Source organism: Neovison vison, chromosome 3, assembly GCF_020171115.1.
Source record: "Neovison vison isolate M4711 chromosome 3, ASM_NN_V1, whole genome shotgun sequence".
Taxonomy (NCBI): domain Eukaryota; kingdom Metazoa; phylum Chordata; class Mammalia; order Carnivora; family Mustelidae; genus Neogale; species Neogale vison.
The window spans coordinates 67,187,937-67,204,942 of record NC_058093.1 but is presented as its reverse complement, the minus strand read 5'-3'; the positions used below and the strand labels follow the sequence as shown (position 1 = coordinate 67,204,942).

General features: G+C 41.8%; 1 protein-coding gene across 1 annotated transcript in view; it reads right to left on the bottom strand.

Annotated features, from left to right (window-relative positions):
* Positions 1 to 17,006, bottom strand: part of LOC122903514 (myosin-IIIb-like) — a 157,978-nt gene that overhangs the window by 100,282 nt on the left and 40,690 nt on the right. The window lies entirely within an intron of this gene.

The following is a 17,006-nucleotide window of genomic DNA, read 5'->3' as shown; positions in this document are numbered from 1 at the left end:
CAAACTGGCCACAGATCGAACCTCAACTGGCCTCTCTAGCATTCTTATTTAGTTCTTACATGGCACCTGAACATTGTGAGGGTTGTGGGTGTACTAGATCCAAATCTCCCCGTATTGTCACTGTGCATCTACTCCTCCCAAATCTGCGTCAGCTAGATATTCACTGCATATTCTCCTTACTGCTTGTATTTATTTAAACAGCTCTGAAGACACAGAGGACTGGAAGACAAAATGTTCTACAAAGAACACAAATTATCACATTAAGTTTAAAGGTACCCAGAATGTGTAAGATAATGCATATTGTATTATAAAACTTAAAAAGCTAGGATTTCTAGAATGCTTTTGTGTTGTTTGTTTCAGATTTATTTACCTAGTTGAGAGAGATAGAGGAGGGAAGGGGCAGAAGGAGAGAGAAACATTAGCAGACTCTGTGCTGAATGCAGAGCCTGATGTGGGGCTCCATCCCACAACCCTGAGATCACAACCTGAGCTGAAACCCAGAGTCAGATGCTCAACAGACTGAGCAACCCAGGAGCCCCTACGATGCTTTTGTTTGCTCTTCACCACCATCACAATGCATCAGCATTTGCCCAGCCCCCACTGAACCTCCTCAGGGCTGTAGTCATACTTCTGTGCTTTTTCCTGGAATCATGTCTCCTGTCTGGCCATTGCACTTTCACAGTTTAGCTTGGGTGTCCACTCCTGAGAAGAGCCTTTTCTGCCCACCCTGGCCACCTCTTCCACTCTGGGCCGAGTTGGAGCTTCCTGGTACATTCCACAAGCTACTGAGCACAACCACACTGAAAACTTGGTGCAGTAACTAACCCATCTGCTGCCACATCTTGACCAATGAAAAGGGTCTGCAGAACAACTACTGACGGTCAGCTTTATCACATTCTGATTAAGGGAGGGAGAGCAAAGAACAAGCCACTTGGTTTTTGAGATAGCAGAGGTGTTCCTATTGCTGTGTTCATCAGTTTTGTCTTTTCTTCTTTATATTTTAGTACTGAAAATGCTCCAAATTCCCAAAAGGTCTGAATATTCACCCATCACTAATCAATGAAAGGGGAGTAATCTTTGACTTTCTCCCCAAAGTAAACGACTAAAAGAACGGATGGCATAATGTTTCCTTTTTCTTTCTCTGATTTAAAAAGGTTTTTTTCTGATAAAAAAAAGTCATGTATTTATTGTTGTACTATCTAAAATAGATACTCAAGGAGAAGAAAATAAAGCTCAGGGATGTTTTCCATATACAGGTATAACTCCTGTTAATATCTTGCTATATATCTTTTCAGTTGTTTTTCTATGCATATGATAGACATTTTAAAAAACAAAGGCTTATGATATGTTTGCCATTTTAACTTCCATTTGGTAGTTACAAGCATCTTTGATGTCTTTTGTGTAATATGCACATATGTAAATATGCATGTAAGTCATATTTATGGCTTTATAGTATTATATTGGGCAATTATCATAAATGATTCAATTAATCTCTTATTTTTAGAAATTTGCTTCTAATTTTATGATATTATCAATAATGGATCATGAATTATTCTGTGCATATAATTATGAATACTCATGTAATTATTTTCTTGGATGAATCTTAATTGATGTAGTTGGGTCAAAGGGTAAACAAATTCTTTACCTGTTTGTTTTTTTAAAGATTTTATTTATTTATTGGACAGACAGAGATCATAAGTAGGCAGAGAAGCAGGCAGAGAGAGAGAGAGAAGGAAGCAGACACTCCACAGAGCAGAGAGCCCAATGTAGGGCTCGATCCCAGGACCCGGGGATCATGACCTGAGCCGAAGGCAGAGGCTCTAACCCACTGAGCCACCCAGGCACCCCTTCTTTACCTGTTTTAAAGCTTTTGAATTATATGACCAAAATCTTCTCTAAAAGGCAACAAAAGCTAACATTCATACTTGAAAACTATGAAAGGACCCACTTCCCATATATCATCAATACTGGGGATTATCAGTCTTTTTAATCTTTGCTTACCTCTTTAGCCAAAAAAATTGGGAGGTGTACCTCATTATTAGTTTAACTGGGATACTTTAGGAATTTGTTGATTCTTAAAGAAGGAAAACATTATTCTTGGGCTTTGGTATATAACATGAAGGAAACACAAAGAATACAGAAGAAGTGAAAACAAAGAACAATCATACAAAAATAAGATCACCAGTATTGCAGGGAAGAAGGGAAACAAGAAAGAATGATCACAGCTTTTGTATTGTTTTTCATTAGGTTTGGCCACTTGGTAGCTTTCATAAAGATTTTGAAGGCATGCCCTGTATCTCAGTATCCCAACCAGTATCACCGCTGAATAAGTTGAATATGTAAGTTACTTAAATAGATCGGTATTTGTTTGTTCTTAGACACATAATTATGTTAAGTTTTAGAATATGGCTCAAGGACAAATTCATCAAAAGGACTAAAAAAACCTGATACATGTTTCATAATGCCACTGCTCAAAGTTAGCACTACTAGTTAGATGTATGTACTTATGCTAATTTCCCAAGTCCCACTGAGTCCTTTAAATTTGATATGTTTGCCTCATTGCTTTTCCCCAACCATAAACCCAGACAGCCTTAATTTGCCAGTTCTTGTATTCTTATTTCTTTTTTTCTCCTTTACTACTTTATGGCAGGCAGCTGTCATGCCTTTTTTCATTCTGCTGAGAATGCTTCCCTTATTGGAAAAAAGGACATTGAACTAAGAGCCCTTAAAATAACCCATACTTAAAGTAACCCATAAAACTTACTTCAGTTCTTTGTCAGCAACCAAGGGAGCTAAGAGAAAACTGGCCTCAGACCCAGGGATGGGATTCAGATGCTGTAGTGAGGAGGAACACTGTGACCTGAAGAAATGCACAGCCATGGGCTGAACACACTTTACCGTGCTGAGATTCTGACCGGATCATCTTGTTTAATCCTCATGTCAGGGCCAGCAGCCTAGGTCCTACTAGAGTCCCCTCTTCACAGATGAAGCTTGGGTTGACTGAATAATCTGTACAGGTGGCATCCAGACATCCTGTTCTAAACTCAAATCAGCAGGCTCCAGCACCTATTTTTTTTTTTTTAATTGGACTCTTTCAGATAGTCCCACGATCATATTTGGGATCTCAAATGTTGCTTAGAGTGACTAATATTTAATTCTAGAAAATTTGCCAGGGAGTAGATTAAATTAAGTCCAACTCCTTGGAGATACACCTTGATTCCTGACCTGCTGACCTTTTATTTACCTTGTATCCATGGATTAACGTTAAGATAATGTACACTGTACCACAGTCAAGATTCTAATTTGGTGGAAAGACTTCTTAAGATTCTGTATAGTTATATATACAACATACATTACAAGGGCAATAAGAGGTCATCAATGACCTCCCAGACATCATTCGTTCCTTCCATAAATATTTATTGAGTACCTTTGTCTCTTGCTATTACTGGGACTACTGCAGTAACAAGGAAATCTAAGATTCCTATCCTCTTAAGAAACTACATTCTAGTGGGAGAAGCAGACAATGAAAGAAAGAAAGAAGTAAATATGCCAGCACATTAAACAGAAATGCCAAAGAAAATTAAAGCAAGAAAGGGGCATAAGAAGTGTTGGAGGCAGGGTCTGCAATTTTAGATTGAATAGCTACAGTAGATGATATCTGAGTAAAGCCCTTATTAAATAAATAGGAATTGATGTCTTTGGATATGTTTTCAACCGAAAGCTCCTATAGGCTAAAACAATTACATGTTACAGCATGTAGAGGCCAGAAGGCTACTGTAAACACTGGTAATATTTAGCAACATACTTTATTATATATATTTATAATATACATGTACATATTCATGACATATTAGTTCCAGTTCCAGGGCTGGTGCTAAAACACACCCATCTAATGGTCTATTTTGAATTTTAACAAATAATAACAAGTAATTTTTTTGGTATAAGTTTTTTCAAATATTTCATGGGGCATACACTAAAAAAATTTTTATATAAAATTCAGATTTAAGTGAACATCCTGCATTTTTATTTGCTAAATATGGCAACTCTAACTCAGGCAAATCAGTACCTTCTTCATCAGGAAAATATGAATAAAAATTCTTGCCAAACTGAAGGTGTTTTTAGGCAGAATGAAATGTAAATATAAGACAAAAGGATTTTAGAAGAATTGGGAGATATATGTATGGTCAGAATTTAGAAACACACACATAGCAAGCTGTTATATTAGTCTTTATAATTCTGTACTTTTGAGAGACAAGTCCCTCAATGGGGAAACTTCAGGCTTGACAGAAGGGAGAAGGATAATGACAGGTATCTGGGGTGGCTTCCTTTCTGGAACCTCTGTCTCTACTTTGGGTGGGGTCACAAGGTGACTTGTGGGTTGAGTTAATTTTGAGTTACAGTTCTAGCACTCTGAAGACTGAATTAGGCCAGGGCACAGACTCATGGAAACAAAGGAAACTTCACACGTTTTCATGCTGTATGTGGCATAACTGAGGCCTGAAAGGCTGACGTGACTTATTCAATTCAAGAAGAGGAAGAGACAAGTCTAACATCCACATCCTTTGCTTGATGCTCTCGTCACCAGTACACCCCCCAAAGAGAATATTTAACCCAGTTTTCCTCTTTGAATTCTGGAAGCAAGGCTCGGCTCAGAGAATGAGAAGCAAAAAATCCTGAAATAAAGTGCATGATGAGCATGATCTTAATGATAGGCCCAAAGACAGATGAAGGAGGGGGCAAGAGGGTGGGGAGGAACAGTTCAGGGAATTAAAAAAAAAATAGGTGAAAAAGCCTCAATAAGAGTGTGGCAGTCAGCAGTGTCACAGTGGGGAAGCTCAAGGACAGACAGCATGCAGGGCAATGCTGTCCTGAAGACACATTTCGGTCTGGATTGAGAGGAAGTGGGATCTAAAGAGAAAGTGGCTGAGGAAGTGCCCAGCCAAAGAGCGGGAAGCAGCCCTGACTTGATTTTTTTTAATTTTAACTTTTTATTTTGACTTAACTTCATATTTATAGTAAAGATGAAAGAACAACAGAAGGGATTCTGTATATTCCTGAGCAGATTCTCCAAATATTAGCAATGCACACATTTGCCATATCCTCTCTCCTCTCTTTCTCTTGGTACATGTATACTGATATCTCATATACACAAAAAAATACATATTTTTTCCTGAACTATTTCAGAGTCAGTTGGATCTGATGTTCTTTTATCCCTAAATACTTCAGTGCGTGCTTCTTAAAAGCAAGGGCACTCTCACATATGACCATAGTACAGTAACCAAAAAATCAAGAAATTAACATTAATACATTCTATCATCCAGTGTATAGAACATTCAGACTTTGCCAGCTGTCCCAACAACATCTTCCTCTACAGAAAAGAAAAATTCTGGACCATACACTGTAATCAGTTGTCATGTTTCTCTAGTCTCCTTTCATCTGGAACAGGTCCTCGTCGTCCTTTGTCTTTCATTTGGAAGCCTACAGGTTAGTAATTTTGGAAGAGGTCTGTTTGGTTTGTCTGCTGCTTCTTCATGAGATTCAGGTTATGTACATTTGTCAGGAAATCCACAGGAGTGAGGTTGTGTTCTCCTCAGTGCATTGTATCAGGAGGCACATGCTGTTAATTTGTCCAGTTATAGGCGATGCTAACTTTCACCATTTGGCTAAAGCACTGTCTACCAGATCACCCCCCCACCCTACTGTAATTGCTAAGTATCTCATGGAGATTTCCTCAGGGAGTATGTGAAAAGCTTGTTATTCCTTAAACTTTCATCTACTGGTTTTAGCACCCACTGATGATTCTTGTCTGAAACAATGATTATTTTGGTAGTTGCCAAACAACGATTTTCTGTTTTCATCATTCCTTTTACATTTATTGTTTCACATTTTATTGCAAAGAAAAGCTTACACTGTTACTCTTTTTCATCCTCCTCCTTTCTCTCCCTTCCTTCCTTCCTTTTTTTCTATCAGTGTGGATTAATGGATCCTTATTTTATTCAATAGATTATAGTCTTTTATTATCATTATTTACTTTGATACTGAAAGTGTCCTCAATTTGGCATTGGCTTAATGAATTAATTTATTTTTTTAGAGCAGGAGAGAGCGAGGTAGGGAGGATCAGAAAGAGAATCTTATGCACACTCCATGCCGAGCACGGAGCCAGACATGGCACTCGATCTCGTAACCCTGACATCATGACCTAAACTGAAACCAAGATTCAGATGCTTAACCAACTGAGACACCCAAACACCCTGGGACTGGCTTATTTTTAAAGAGTTAAGAATCACAGACTTCAAAATGAATGCCCAGAAAAGAATGTAGAACACTAAAAAGTACACAGAGAAAGGTGAGTGCTTCAGAGAGAGTGATAATAACTCCCTCTTTACTATTTGAGTGCTTTTTATGTGTCAGATGAGATGCCACATACTTTATATATGTTATCTCATTGAACTTTCTCGACCTGGTTAGGTAGACATTGTACCATTTTGTCTTCTATTTAAAGATGAGGAAGTGGAGAAAATACGTTCATTAAGATCTTTCCCTTAGTAGAAGCAGGTCTAGTAGACTGTAGAGAGCCCTTCCTCTCAAGTGCCAGGCAGCCCTACAAAGTGTGGAAATCTTCAGGAAAGGACATAGTCTTAGAAGCAAGTCTGCACTGTTACTGAGGGTAGCTGGACATTTGTTCCAGCATTTATAAAGTCATCTAAACTTTCTGCATTTTTACAAATGGGGCATTTGGAACCTGTCTACAAGTCTGTCATCAGTCTAGGAACTTCCCTAACCTGCCCTGTGGCAACCGTCCAACCCTGCCTGCAATCCAGTGAGGAAAGCATAAAGAAAGAGTTCATTTGTGCCAATGTCAACTGACACAGATCCAGAAAAACATAAGTTGGCCTAGTCACCCAGGCAAGCATTCCCATGGGTCAAGACAAGTGAAAGCCAAATTTAGGAAGAGAGGAGAAAGCGAAGGGACCAGCAGAGCAGAGATTCTTAAGAAAGCTGTGTTCATTCCAGTCTTTAGATCCCACATGAAGACAGGGCTGTAGTGTTGCCCTCCTGGCAGGCTAACATACCAGGTTCTTCTTCCTACAACAATACCATCCCCTCCACCGCCACCACACCACCACTTCTAATATTAAATTCCACATCCTATGAAAACGCACTTAGGTGAAAGAAGTACGCGGCATGCGAGTGAAACGAATGGAGACAATGGCTGTGCCTGAGATGGAAAAACACAATTGGATCTGAGAATAACATCCTTATGCTCCCAGGAGGAACAAACTAAAAATAAAAGACAACAAGGTGCTTCCTGCCAGTCTGTAAATCCAATAAGCAAAGGAGATGCCTCAACCTGGCGCTGGGTAGTTACCCGTCAGCCTGACTCCCTCCACCCGAGAGCAGCCATGTGGTTCTCAGAGCTAACAGCTGCCAAGCAGAACCCCTCAGATTAACCCATAGGTGGTGTTGAACCACTTCCCATTAAGATATTTGCAAAGCAAACAAAAATGATAGCCCCACTCTGAGTGCTGGGAGCCAGCCAGGAGCGCTGGCTGTTCTTGTTGACACAAAGAGCTCTCTGGGGAAGGTCTGGGCCAGAGCGAGGAAGGCCATTCCTGCCTGTGTCTCCAGACTGTGTTGATTTTAGGCCATTAGAATCTTGGTAACAGGGTCTGTTTATTATCTAATTTCCCAATCACAGCAGTCGTTAGAGCCCTGTTTCACCAAAGCTCTCTCTATTCCTGTCTTCCTGACCTACACCATTCAGATGAAAAGAAGAAAATTCATCCCTCCTTCTGTTTTGTCTACTCATCAAGGAGACAAGTCTGAGAAGTCACTGAGATACACACAGGAAAAGTGTGGCATTACTACTGTCAACAGCTTCTGTGGTGAACACTTGCTTAGGTTTCTTCTTAGTTTAAAGTGACTGGGGCAATGCTAACGGGAAATAGAGTGGAATATTTGCACCCTACAGGTAGAAGCCAACTGCCACTGAATTCACAAAACACACTTGAAGCGGAAACGCTGATTATTTTTTCCTTTCAACCCAAAGAAAAAATGAAATAAAATTAATAAGGTTATGGAAATGTACAATGTTAATCCTTCTACCTGCAGGATTATGGTCTAGGTTTCCTTAACTGTTGATAAAACACTTTTATGCAGAATTCATTTTTACACAAATTTTATTTCCTACAGTATTTTCAACTTGAGCAAGTTTTCTTTTCTCAAGTTTTTTTTTATTTCAAAGTAAGTTCAACACGAAAAGGTGTTTTTGCCAAAAACTCATTCTGGAGCCTGAATTATAAGGGTATGGTTTAGGATATAAGCAAAGTAAATATCAGAGATATACTGAATTTCTAGAAATTCCTACACTCACAAAATGGGTAATGTAGAATGGGAACAAGGGGTAATGAAATGGTCAGAAGAATCTGCCTGATTTTGTCATTACTTGAAATTTTCCTTTAGGTGAGAAGCCAGGACTTTAGAGGTGTAGGTAGCAACTGTATAAGGAGAGAGACAGAGATTTTGAGAGAGAGAGAGAGAGAGAAATTGATTTTTTATAAAGACCTATTTGACATTTAAAGTACAAAGTTAAAGAGTAACATTTTAGAACCTTAATACATGATTCAGTTTTAAATGATATTTATCCAGATAAAATTAAATGTCATTGGACCAAAGTTCTCTATAAATGTTCAAGTTTTCCAGATAAAAAGTGAATCCAGCTTTGCAGGTCAGCTCTGCAGAGCTCATGCCATCATTTGCTGACAGCATCATTTGCTGATGGCAAATGTGTTCGTGTTTTAACTTCAGCTATACGTAGGATATGGTAAACATACCAAACACTGGTTTTCATGCCAAACTGCGCAAATCATTTCTGAAGATGCTTTATGTTTGTCTAAGATATCAGGTGCAAAACACTGCCTTGAAGTGTAGATCTCATGTATGTGGGGAGGGTGGTCAGAGAACCTATGTCAAAAATGTGTCCTAATACCATTTCTGCTTAAGTTTACTACATCTGGTTTCTAGCAACCCACCCTAATTTTTAAAAAAAGATTATTTTTTTTACTTATTTGAGAGAGAGCACCAGTGGGGGGGGTGGAAAGAAGGAGAAATAGGCTCCCTGCTGAGCAGGGAGCCCAACTTGGGACTCAATCCCAGGACCCTGGGATCATGACCTGAGTTGAAGGCAGACGCTTAACCAACTGAGTGAACCAGCTGCCCCTGAATCAACCCTAAATTAACATATTAACCATAGACAGTTACCTGCCAATAAATGAACTTCATAAAGAAAACACATAATTAAGCATCTTCCCAGACCTGGATCTTATTTTGAGTTAGGCAGCTAGATCCATCATAGAAAATGAGACAATATTAACTTTCCCTTCACTTATTTTGTTAGCTTTGTTAGGTTTCTGAGAAAGACAGATCCCTAATTTATCAAAAATCAATTATTATATTCAAGTCAAACTCAACATAAACAAGAAGCTTTTCTTGAGGTCAAACTAATTAAGTTTACCTCTGGTTCCAACAGAAATAAAAACTCAAAGAGGACATATTCATTCATCCATTACCTTTATGCTTATGATGGCCCATGATTCTAGATCCAGATTTAGTGGAATCACTCAGAAGTGAGCGACAGTTTCAACCCTGGAGTTTATTATCTCATGTAGAATGTAGTAATAGCAGTTAACGTTTTTGTGCATTTACTACATGCTAGGTAGTCTTCTAAACATTCCGTATAGTTTATTCTCACAACAGCCATAGGAGACGGGTGCCATGACTAGACATCCGCTCTAGCTTGTTCAGGGTCGTGGAGCTAGCTGGACACACAGACCTGAGCCTAGACAGAAGCAACCTGGCTGCAGAGTCTGTGACCTAAACTGCTTCCTCTGACTGCAAGGCGCCTCTGCACACACTGGGCAGGAATCAGACTTAGATGCTCGTGGGGCCAGGCCATGAATTAAGCAGACCATGAGTAGGTATCAATGAAAGACAGCTTCTAAACCGTTCTGGTAGGCTGCTGCTAGATACCCCAATTTTTCAAAAGCCATCAGAAATCTGAATTGTTCCAGGAAATCTATTTTTATATGTTAGAGACTAATTAAGACTTTCAAAAACATTGTGTGGGCCAAACAAAATATGTGTGCAGACCACATTCTATCCAATGGCTGTATGTGTACATCTTTCAGCTTATAGAACATGGTCCAAAATATTCTGTGCATCTTTTAAGCCTCCCACATCTTGGCTCCCATCTGCCTTACTGCCTGTTACAGTATTCTCTGCATTACTCCACCCCCCACCCTGTCCCCTTCAGCCTTCATCCCGCTGGACCCCTCACCCCCCACAGAGCATCCCAACATCCTGCCTCTGGACCACTTTTTCCCTCCTGGAATGCTCTTCTCCTAGCTCTAATCTGTTTCAAGTTCTTCCAGGAGGTGCTACCTACATGGGTAATATAGCAACAGGTAAAGAAGGAACTGTCAAGGAAATTCTGTTCAGAGGGAACAGCATGAACAGATATACAGAAACAGGAAAACAAAAGACATATCGAAAACCACCAAACAGCTCCAAATATTTTAAAGGAGGCCTCCAATCTCTGGAATCTGGTCCTATAAAAAGAACTTGGACTGCTGACATTCTTGACATCCATAATCCTTCTAAAAGTCTCCTTTGCATAAGGATCACTGATGATTTAAGGTTTGTTGAAATAGTTCAGATAAATATTTATGTACAGCCATAGGCAAATCCACAAGGAAAAATATAACTCAAAACAGATTTTTTCCCTGAAGCTTCTTTCAGCTGGTGATAAGGTTTCTGGCTTCAAAAAGGTTTTGAAAATAAATGTGACCAATTAATATTTTAAAAATCAAGAAACTCAGAGAAGAACCTAATAATTGAGTAAGCTCTGAAAATTATCATTTAAGGGTGTGCCAGTGGAATCCTGGCCATACTGGCAAGGGTGAGTCAGGCCCAAAGTCAACCTCAGATTTATCCCTGAGATAACAGCCAGGAATACAAAAAAATAAAATTTGGCTCTCAAGTTAAAGCAGAGAGTAAGCATTGTTCAAAGTTCCTAAAGTGTTGGAATCCTCAATGTTTATTTTAATCTAAAGCCCTAGACCAAAGCCAGAGGGGTTTTGACCCTTCATATCAGGTTAGCTTTACAGTGACCCTTTATTTATTTTTGGAAGATTTTATTTATTTATATTAGAGAGGGGACATAAGAAGGGCAAGTGGGAGAGAGAGAGAAGCAGGCTTTCTGCTGAGCAGGGAGTCCAACATGGGGCTCCATCCCAGGACCCCGGGCTCATGACCTGACCCAAAGGCAGATGCTTAACCGACTGAGGCACTCAGGTGCCCCTACCGTAACCTTTTAAATACCATTACTGCCATTATTGCTACCACTTCCACCACCACAAGCAACAGCAGCTAGTCTTCATCCCTTGAGCATTTATTGTATGTCTAGAACTACACTAGTTCTCTTACATAGATCATCTCTAATCCACACTCATTGCCATTTTGCAGCCCAGCATATTGAAGTTCAGAAAGATGAAAGAATTTGCCCAGTGACTCACAGCTTATAAGGCATTGAATTAAGGTTTAAAACCAGGACTGTCACCAAGGCCCATCTGCTTTCCACCCAGATGAGATAACACACAGACTATCTTTCACATCACCAGAGCTTCATCGAAGAGGCCGCCGCCTCCACCACTGCTCCCACGCCTGCTGCCGATCTCCTTCAGGGTCCGCATAAGGTCCTCTAATGCCCTAGTGCATTGACTTGGCCACAGCGATAGAAAGTTCGCTGGAGGGCACTAGCCTCCTGAGGGGGTGAAATGGAAGTGGAAGGAAAACCGAGCATGGGGACTGAAGGGTGGGAGAGGAAAGGTCCTCCTGATATGTAAGAAAAGTTGTTTCGTTTCATCTTCCTTGCGATGCCACATATTTCTGCAATGACCCCCCACGCAGACTGTGTGTCAAGAGATGTGGCAATCTGTACTTTCACAGCCCACATGAAAATCTGGCCCACAGTCGGCCCTGACTGGGAGGCTGTTCCTCTGGCTCATCGATTCTGAGGTCAGCCCAATTGGCTCCAAGCCCCAGAGCTGCAAGGATGACACACGGGAGAAATATGTGCTCGTTTTCCCCTCTCGTGAGGTGCCAGCTCTGCTCGAGCTGCCTGAGTCGTGAAGATTCCCATCACTCTGAGTCTGAATCCTCACTCAGGCAGCCCCCAAGAAGCAGCTTCTCCGGAGGTGTGTTACAAGCTGCTGGGCAGAAACACGTGCGCCAGCATTAGCAATCTCCTGCCTCCCTTACAGGATAGGGGCTTCTTTTTATACTACAACAGGCCGGCTGTGCTAAAGAATGTCAAATAAAAGCCTAGGGAGAGCTTTGCCATATGTGGGCCAAATTAAATTAAGGAGCATAATCCTCACTATTGTACTTATCAGCATTAAAATAGAGGATCACCATCAGGAGAACAAAGCCCCAGGACATAAAAGACTATTTCCTTTCTGTCATTTGCTGTACACAATTACAGGCTCATGGAGGAAGTGGGGTGGAGGAGTGACACCCTAGCCACCGATTTCTACTTTCAACCTGGAGTTGCCTTATCCTTAGCCATATTAGCTCCCACCCCACTGTACACAGAGGGGGGCACCTCTCTTCTCCACGAGGCTTTGTCCCCAGACTTCAGTGCTGGCATTTTTTCCACCCATCACAGGATGACAGTTTTATGCCAATCAGGGTTTATTACTTAGCTGGCTGTGATTTACAATTTGTTACAATGACAGTGACAAAGAACACAGAGCAGGAAAAAGCCATGGGTTAAGCATTTGGAGCCTGGAACCTAGATTGACATCTAGGTTGAATGTAACAGTATGTAACAGTATCTCAAAAGGGTCAGCTCTGGAGTCAGAAGGCCTGCATCCAAATCCTGACTCTGTCACATGACTAAGCTACGCTGGCAAATTGTTTGTTTGTTTGTTTGTTTGTTTTAAGCTTCCACAAAGGCAACTGATTAACAGAAAACATTAATTTGAGGAATCCTGTTCATAGACAGTGACCACGGCAACCCTGCTTCCTGCAGATGTTGTGGGGGGATGGGGTGGGGTGGTGAGATTGACATTCTCAACCCACCTGACCTTTACTCCTGAACAAGCAAGGGCTCTGAGGGCTGACTGGGCCTTGGGTCCTGGGGTTTGGGTTCTGTTTCCTCCTGTGACCTGGAGTTTGATGTAGAGGGCAGTGATGCCCAGAGATGTGACCCTCTGGGTTACACCCTGGACAGCCAACATGGCAGCCTAGGGAGAGGACTCATCTGGGTTAGCCTTCACCTTCATCCTACCAGTCACATGGCAGATGGTTTCCTTGTCAGAAAGATCGGTGACATGGACAGAAGTGTCACTGAAGGACACAAAGATGTGGCAGATACCACACTCATTTTCTCTGTTAGCTACCTGAGGTCCAAGGCTGAGGACCTGTTCTTCCTTCTTTTCTTTCCCCTTCAAGGTGCCATTTCTGCAGGGCTTCTCCAGACTCCGCCACCAGAGAGCAAATGACTTATAATAACTTGATGTCAGAAATTATAAAATGTGGACCTCTTTCATCTGGTAGTTACATGAGGATTAAATAAGGTAATATATGTAGAACACTTAGTACAGTGCCCAGGAATTTGTTAGTAAGTGTCAAATGTTAGTTGTTTTTAGTGATGGAGAGAGAAGTTCTGATTTCAAACCCAGACCTGCATTTATTCTCTGTGTGACACTGGGTGACCCTCCTGACGAGCTGATTAGGGGCAGGAGTAGGTAAATCTGATACATACAACTCAGCACTGGTCTCTGGACCAGCATGTGGGACCTACTCATCTTAGCCCTCCCTGTTTGGTTTACTTATCAGTAACATGGAGTCAGTGATACCACCAGAAAGGCAAGAATGAGAAAAACGTGAGATCACTGTGGGAAAAGATCTGGACTCACAAAAAATGTTGAGTGAATCTGAATGATTATGTTGTTTTTATTCCCGGCAATATTTCTTGTCTTGTTTGGGTCTTCCTTATGAACTCCTCCCTCTGATTCTGCCTGCCCTTTATCTTTCCCTGGTACCTATCTGCTCCCTACACTACCCCTCCAGGACTCTTCCGGCATGTTCTCTTACAAAGCTGCAAACGCCCATCCTCACATTCCCAGCTTGCCCTGCAGCTCCCTGGCAGGGCCAACCCGGCAAACTGCCAATCGCTGACCAGTGGGATGCAAGTGGTGTCCTAGGGACTTCTGGGAAACAGAGACAGACTCCTGAAGAAAGCCTCCTTCCCATCCAGCCCTTCCTTCCTCTTTGGACATTGCCCAGTGAGGAGGTAATGCTTAGCGCTGCTTCAGCCACCTTGTGACCCTAAGTGGGAGCACTGCTGATGCACTGAAAGTAGCCGAGAGATGAAGAGGGCCCATGTCTTAAATGACATCCCCGAAGCAGCTAAACCAGCACTGGAAGTTTTGTGTTTAGACCTCTATCCTGAGGGATTCTTAAGTATACTGCTTGGAGGGTCTGTTATTTGCTGCTAAGAACATCAACATTGGCATGATTTAGCTTTCTTCTTACTCTGCCCATTCCTTCCCCTGGCATCTCCTTCCCCTTGGCTTCCTTCCTGTCAACCATTGGGTTGATTCACAGGGCATTCAGGTGATCAGCAAGCACAGAGGGCAAAATGAGACTTCTAGCTCCTGGGGCAGGCATGTCCTAGCTGATGAGTTATTCGGTATCCTATTGTTGCTGCCACCACCCAACGATGGAAAAAGAAGAACACTTCTTTCATAAAAATCTGAGCCTTAGGAGGGGTGTTGGAAGTCAAGAGACTTACTGAGTACCTGCTGCACATACTGGAAACAGGGAGAAGTAAGATTCAGCCCTCACCTTTGAGAAGTTGACCTGCTAGCATACAGTCAACCACAACACCAGGCAATACGTGAAAAGCGACAGAGATCAATAAACCAAAGCATGGTCTGTTTATCACCAGAGCCCTGACTGTGAGCTATTACTGCTCACAACATCCTAAGGAGTTTGTGCCAGAATGTAAATCAACTTATCACCAAGTACATTATTTAGCTGAACTGATATTTTTTACATAGCAAACTTTCTTGATGAGGAAAGCTGTGGGTTGATTTACATTCTGATAAAAGTTCACTATTTTGTCTCGAACCAGGATTTTGAGTAGTTCTGTTAAAATGGACTACAAAGGTTCAAGGAGCATTGATGAGCATTGAGGTCATCATGGAGGAAAGGGCTACGACAACGTATCTTGATGAGATTGGTAAGAGCTGAACAGAAAGGCATGAGCAGAGAGAAGAGAGGTAGATGCATTGGTCAAACAGTAAGTTTGACCGCACAGGGTGCATACTGGGACAAGGTGGAGGTGAGTCTGGAAGACAAAGTCCAGCAAGACAGAAAGAGGCTGGATACGGCACACGGAGAAGTCTGAACCTCTTTTGGTCTAAAATGGGAAGCCATTAAAGTTCTTTGAAAAGTCAGAATATGCTTAAGGACAATTGATCAGGTGTCAGAAATAAAAGCTGCTCTATAAAGACAAGAAACAAGAGACAGAGGGGATGAGATAATGGCAGGCCCGGCCCAGGGAAGGACTCTAAGAAAATGAGTGGAGGTGGAGATGCGTGAGAGGCAGGGATCAAAAATGACTGCCAGAAAGAAAAACTGACTGACTGCCAGTCCGCTGAGAGTGTCTGTGCAACTCACCACAGTGGGAGGGTCGGGCACAAAAGGTGCTTTGCTGAGGACTTTTCTGCCAAAGCCCTGGTGTGTAAGTCAGAAACACATGGCCAGCAGGGTTGGGCATGGGAGTAAGGGGTTCAGAACAGAGACCAGAGAACTATGCTCCCTGAGCTAAGAGTTGATATCAGAACACACCAGTGAGAGAGGATATCACCCAGGTGAAGAGCAGAGAAGAAAGTCAAGGACCTGGAGAACTGCCTCATTTAATGGTGGGTGGAGGAGGAGAATGGAGCCAGAGAAGACAGAGACCAGGGTATCCTAGAGGAAGAGCTTGAAGTCCCCAGGTCCACAGACACCCAAGGAAGAGGGCAACCTAAAGCCAGCACGGCCCATGGAATGGATGCTGTTGAGCCTGATGAAGATGAGGTTCTAGCCACTGGGAGCTGAAATTCCCAAGAGCAGTTGTAGAAACATGGGGAGGGCACAGATCAGATTTTGGGATCAAAAAGGGAGGGATAAGTGAGGGAATGAAGTAGATGACCTGGATATCAGTCTAAGACAGTCTGATAGTAAAAGTAAGAGGGAGGCCAGGGCTAAGAGTAGCCTCTTTTGTAGGATGTGGAAAGGTATAAGCAAAAGGAAAAGACAGGAGAGAATGAAAGCTGTGGAAGCGAGTGTGTCCTCCAGGGCCTGGAGGAAAGGACCACAAATGAAGGCATTAGTTAGCCTGTTCAAGGAAAAGACCTGTAGTCTTTTGATAACAGCAAAGGAAGGAAGAGCAGCTGAAGAGAAAGAGAGATTCTGAGATTCAGGAAACCAAGTTGAAGTTGCTCACAGCACTACCCTGATACTGTGCAAAGTCAGCCACCAGCTGAGGTTGAGCGGGGTCAGGCCTGGGCTGGAGCCAGAGCCATTTACCAAACAGGGTCACTGAGTCATCCAAGGTCAAAGCGCTGGAAAATGGCACTAGGACCAGAACCCAAGTCTTCCATCTGCAAAGGTTAGTGGTCTTCCTGCTGCATCAGAAATTCTAAACTTTGTTATTCTAGTATGAGGTGACAGGCCTATAATATTTCCTCAAGTGCCCTTGAATGAGCTGTTTTATTGGGAAACTAGTCTACTTTATAAGCAGTCCAACAACAGCTTGAGACCACTAGAGAAGTATTGATAATGTAATTTGTCAAGTCTCAAAAATATTAATAAGAAATCTCAAAAAACTAAGAAATATTTTTTCAAATTACATATCAAAACCACTTCTTTTTCCAAGTGAAAAGATGCACAGA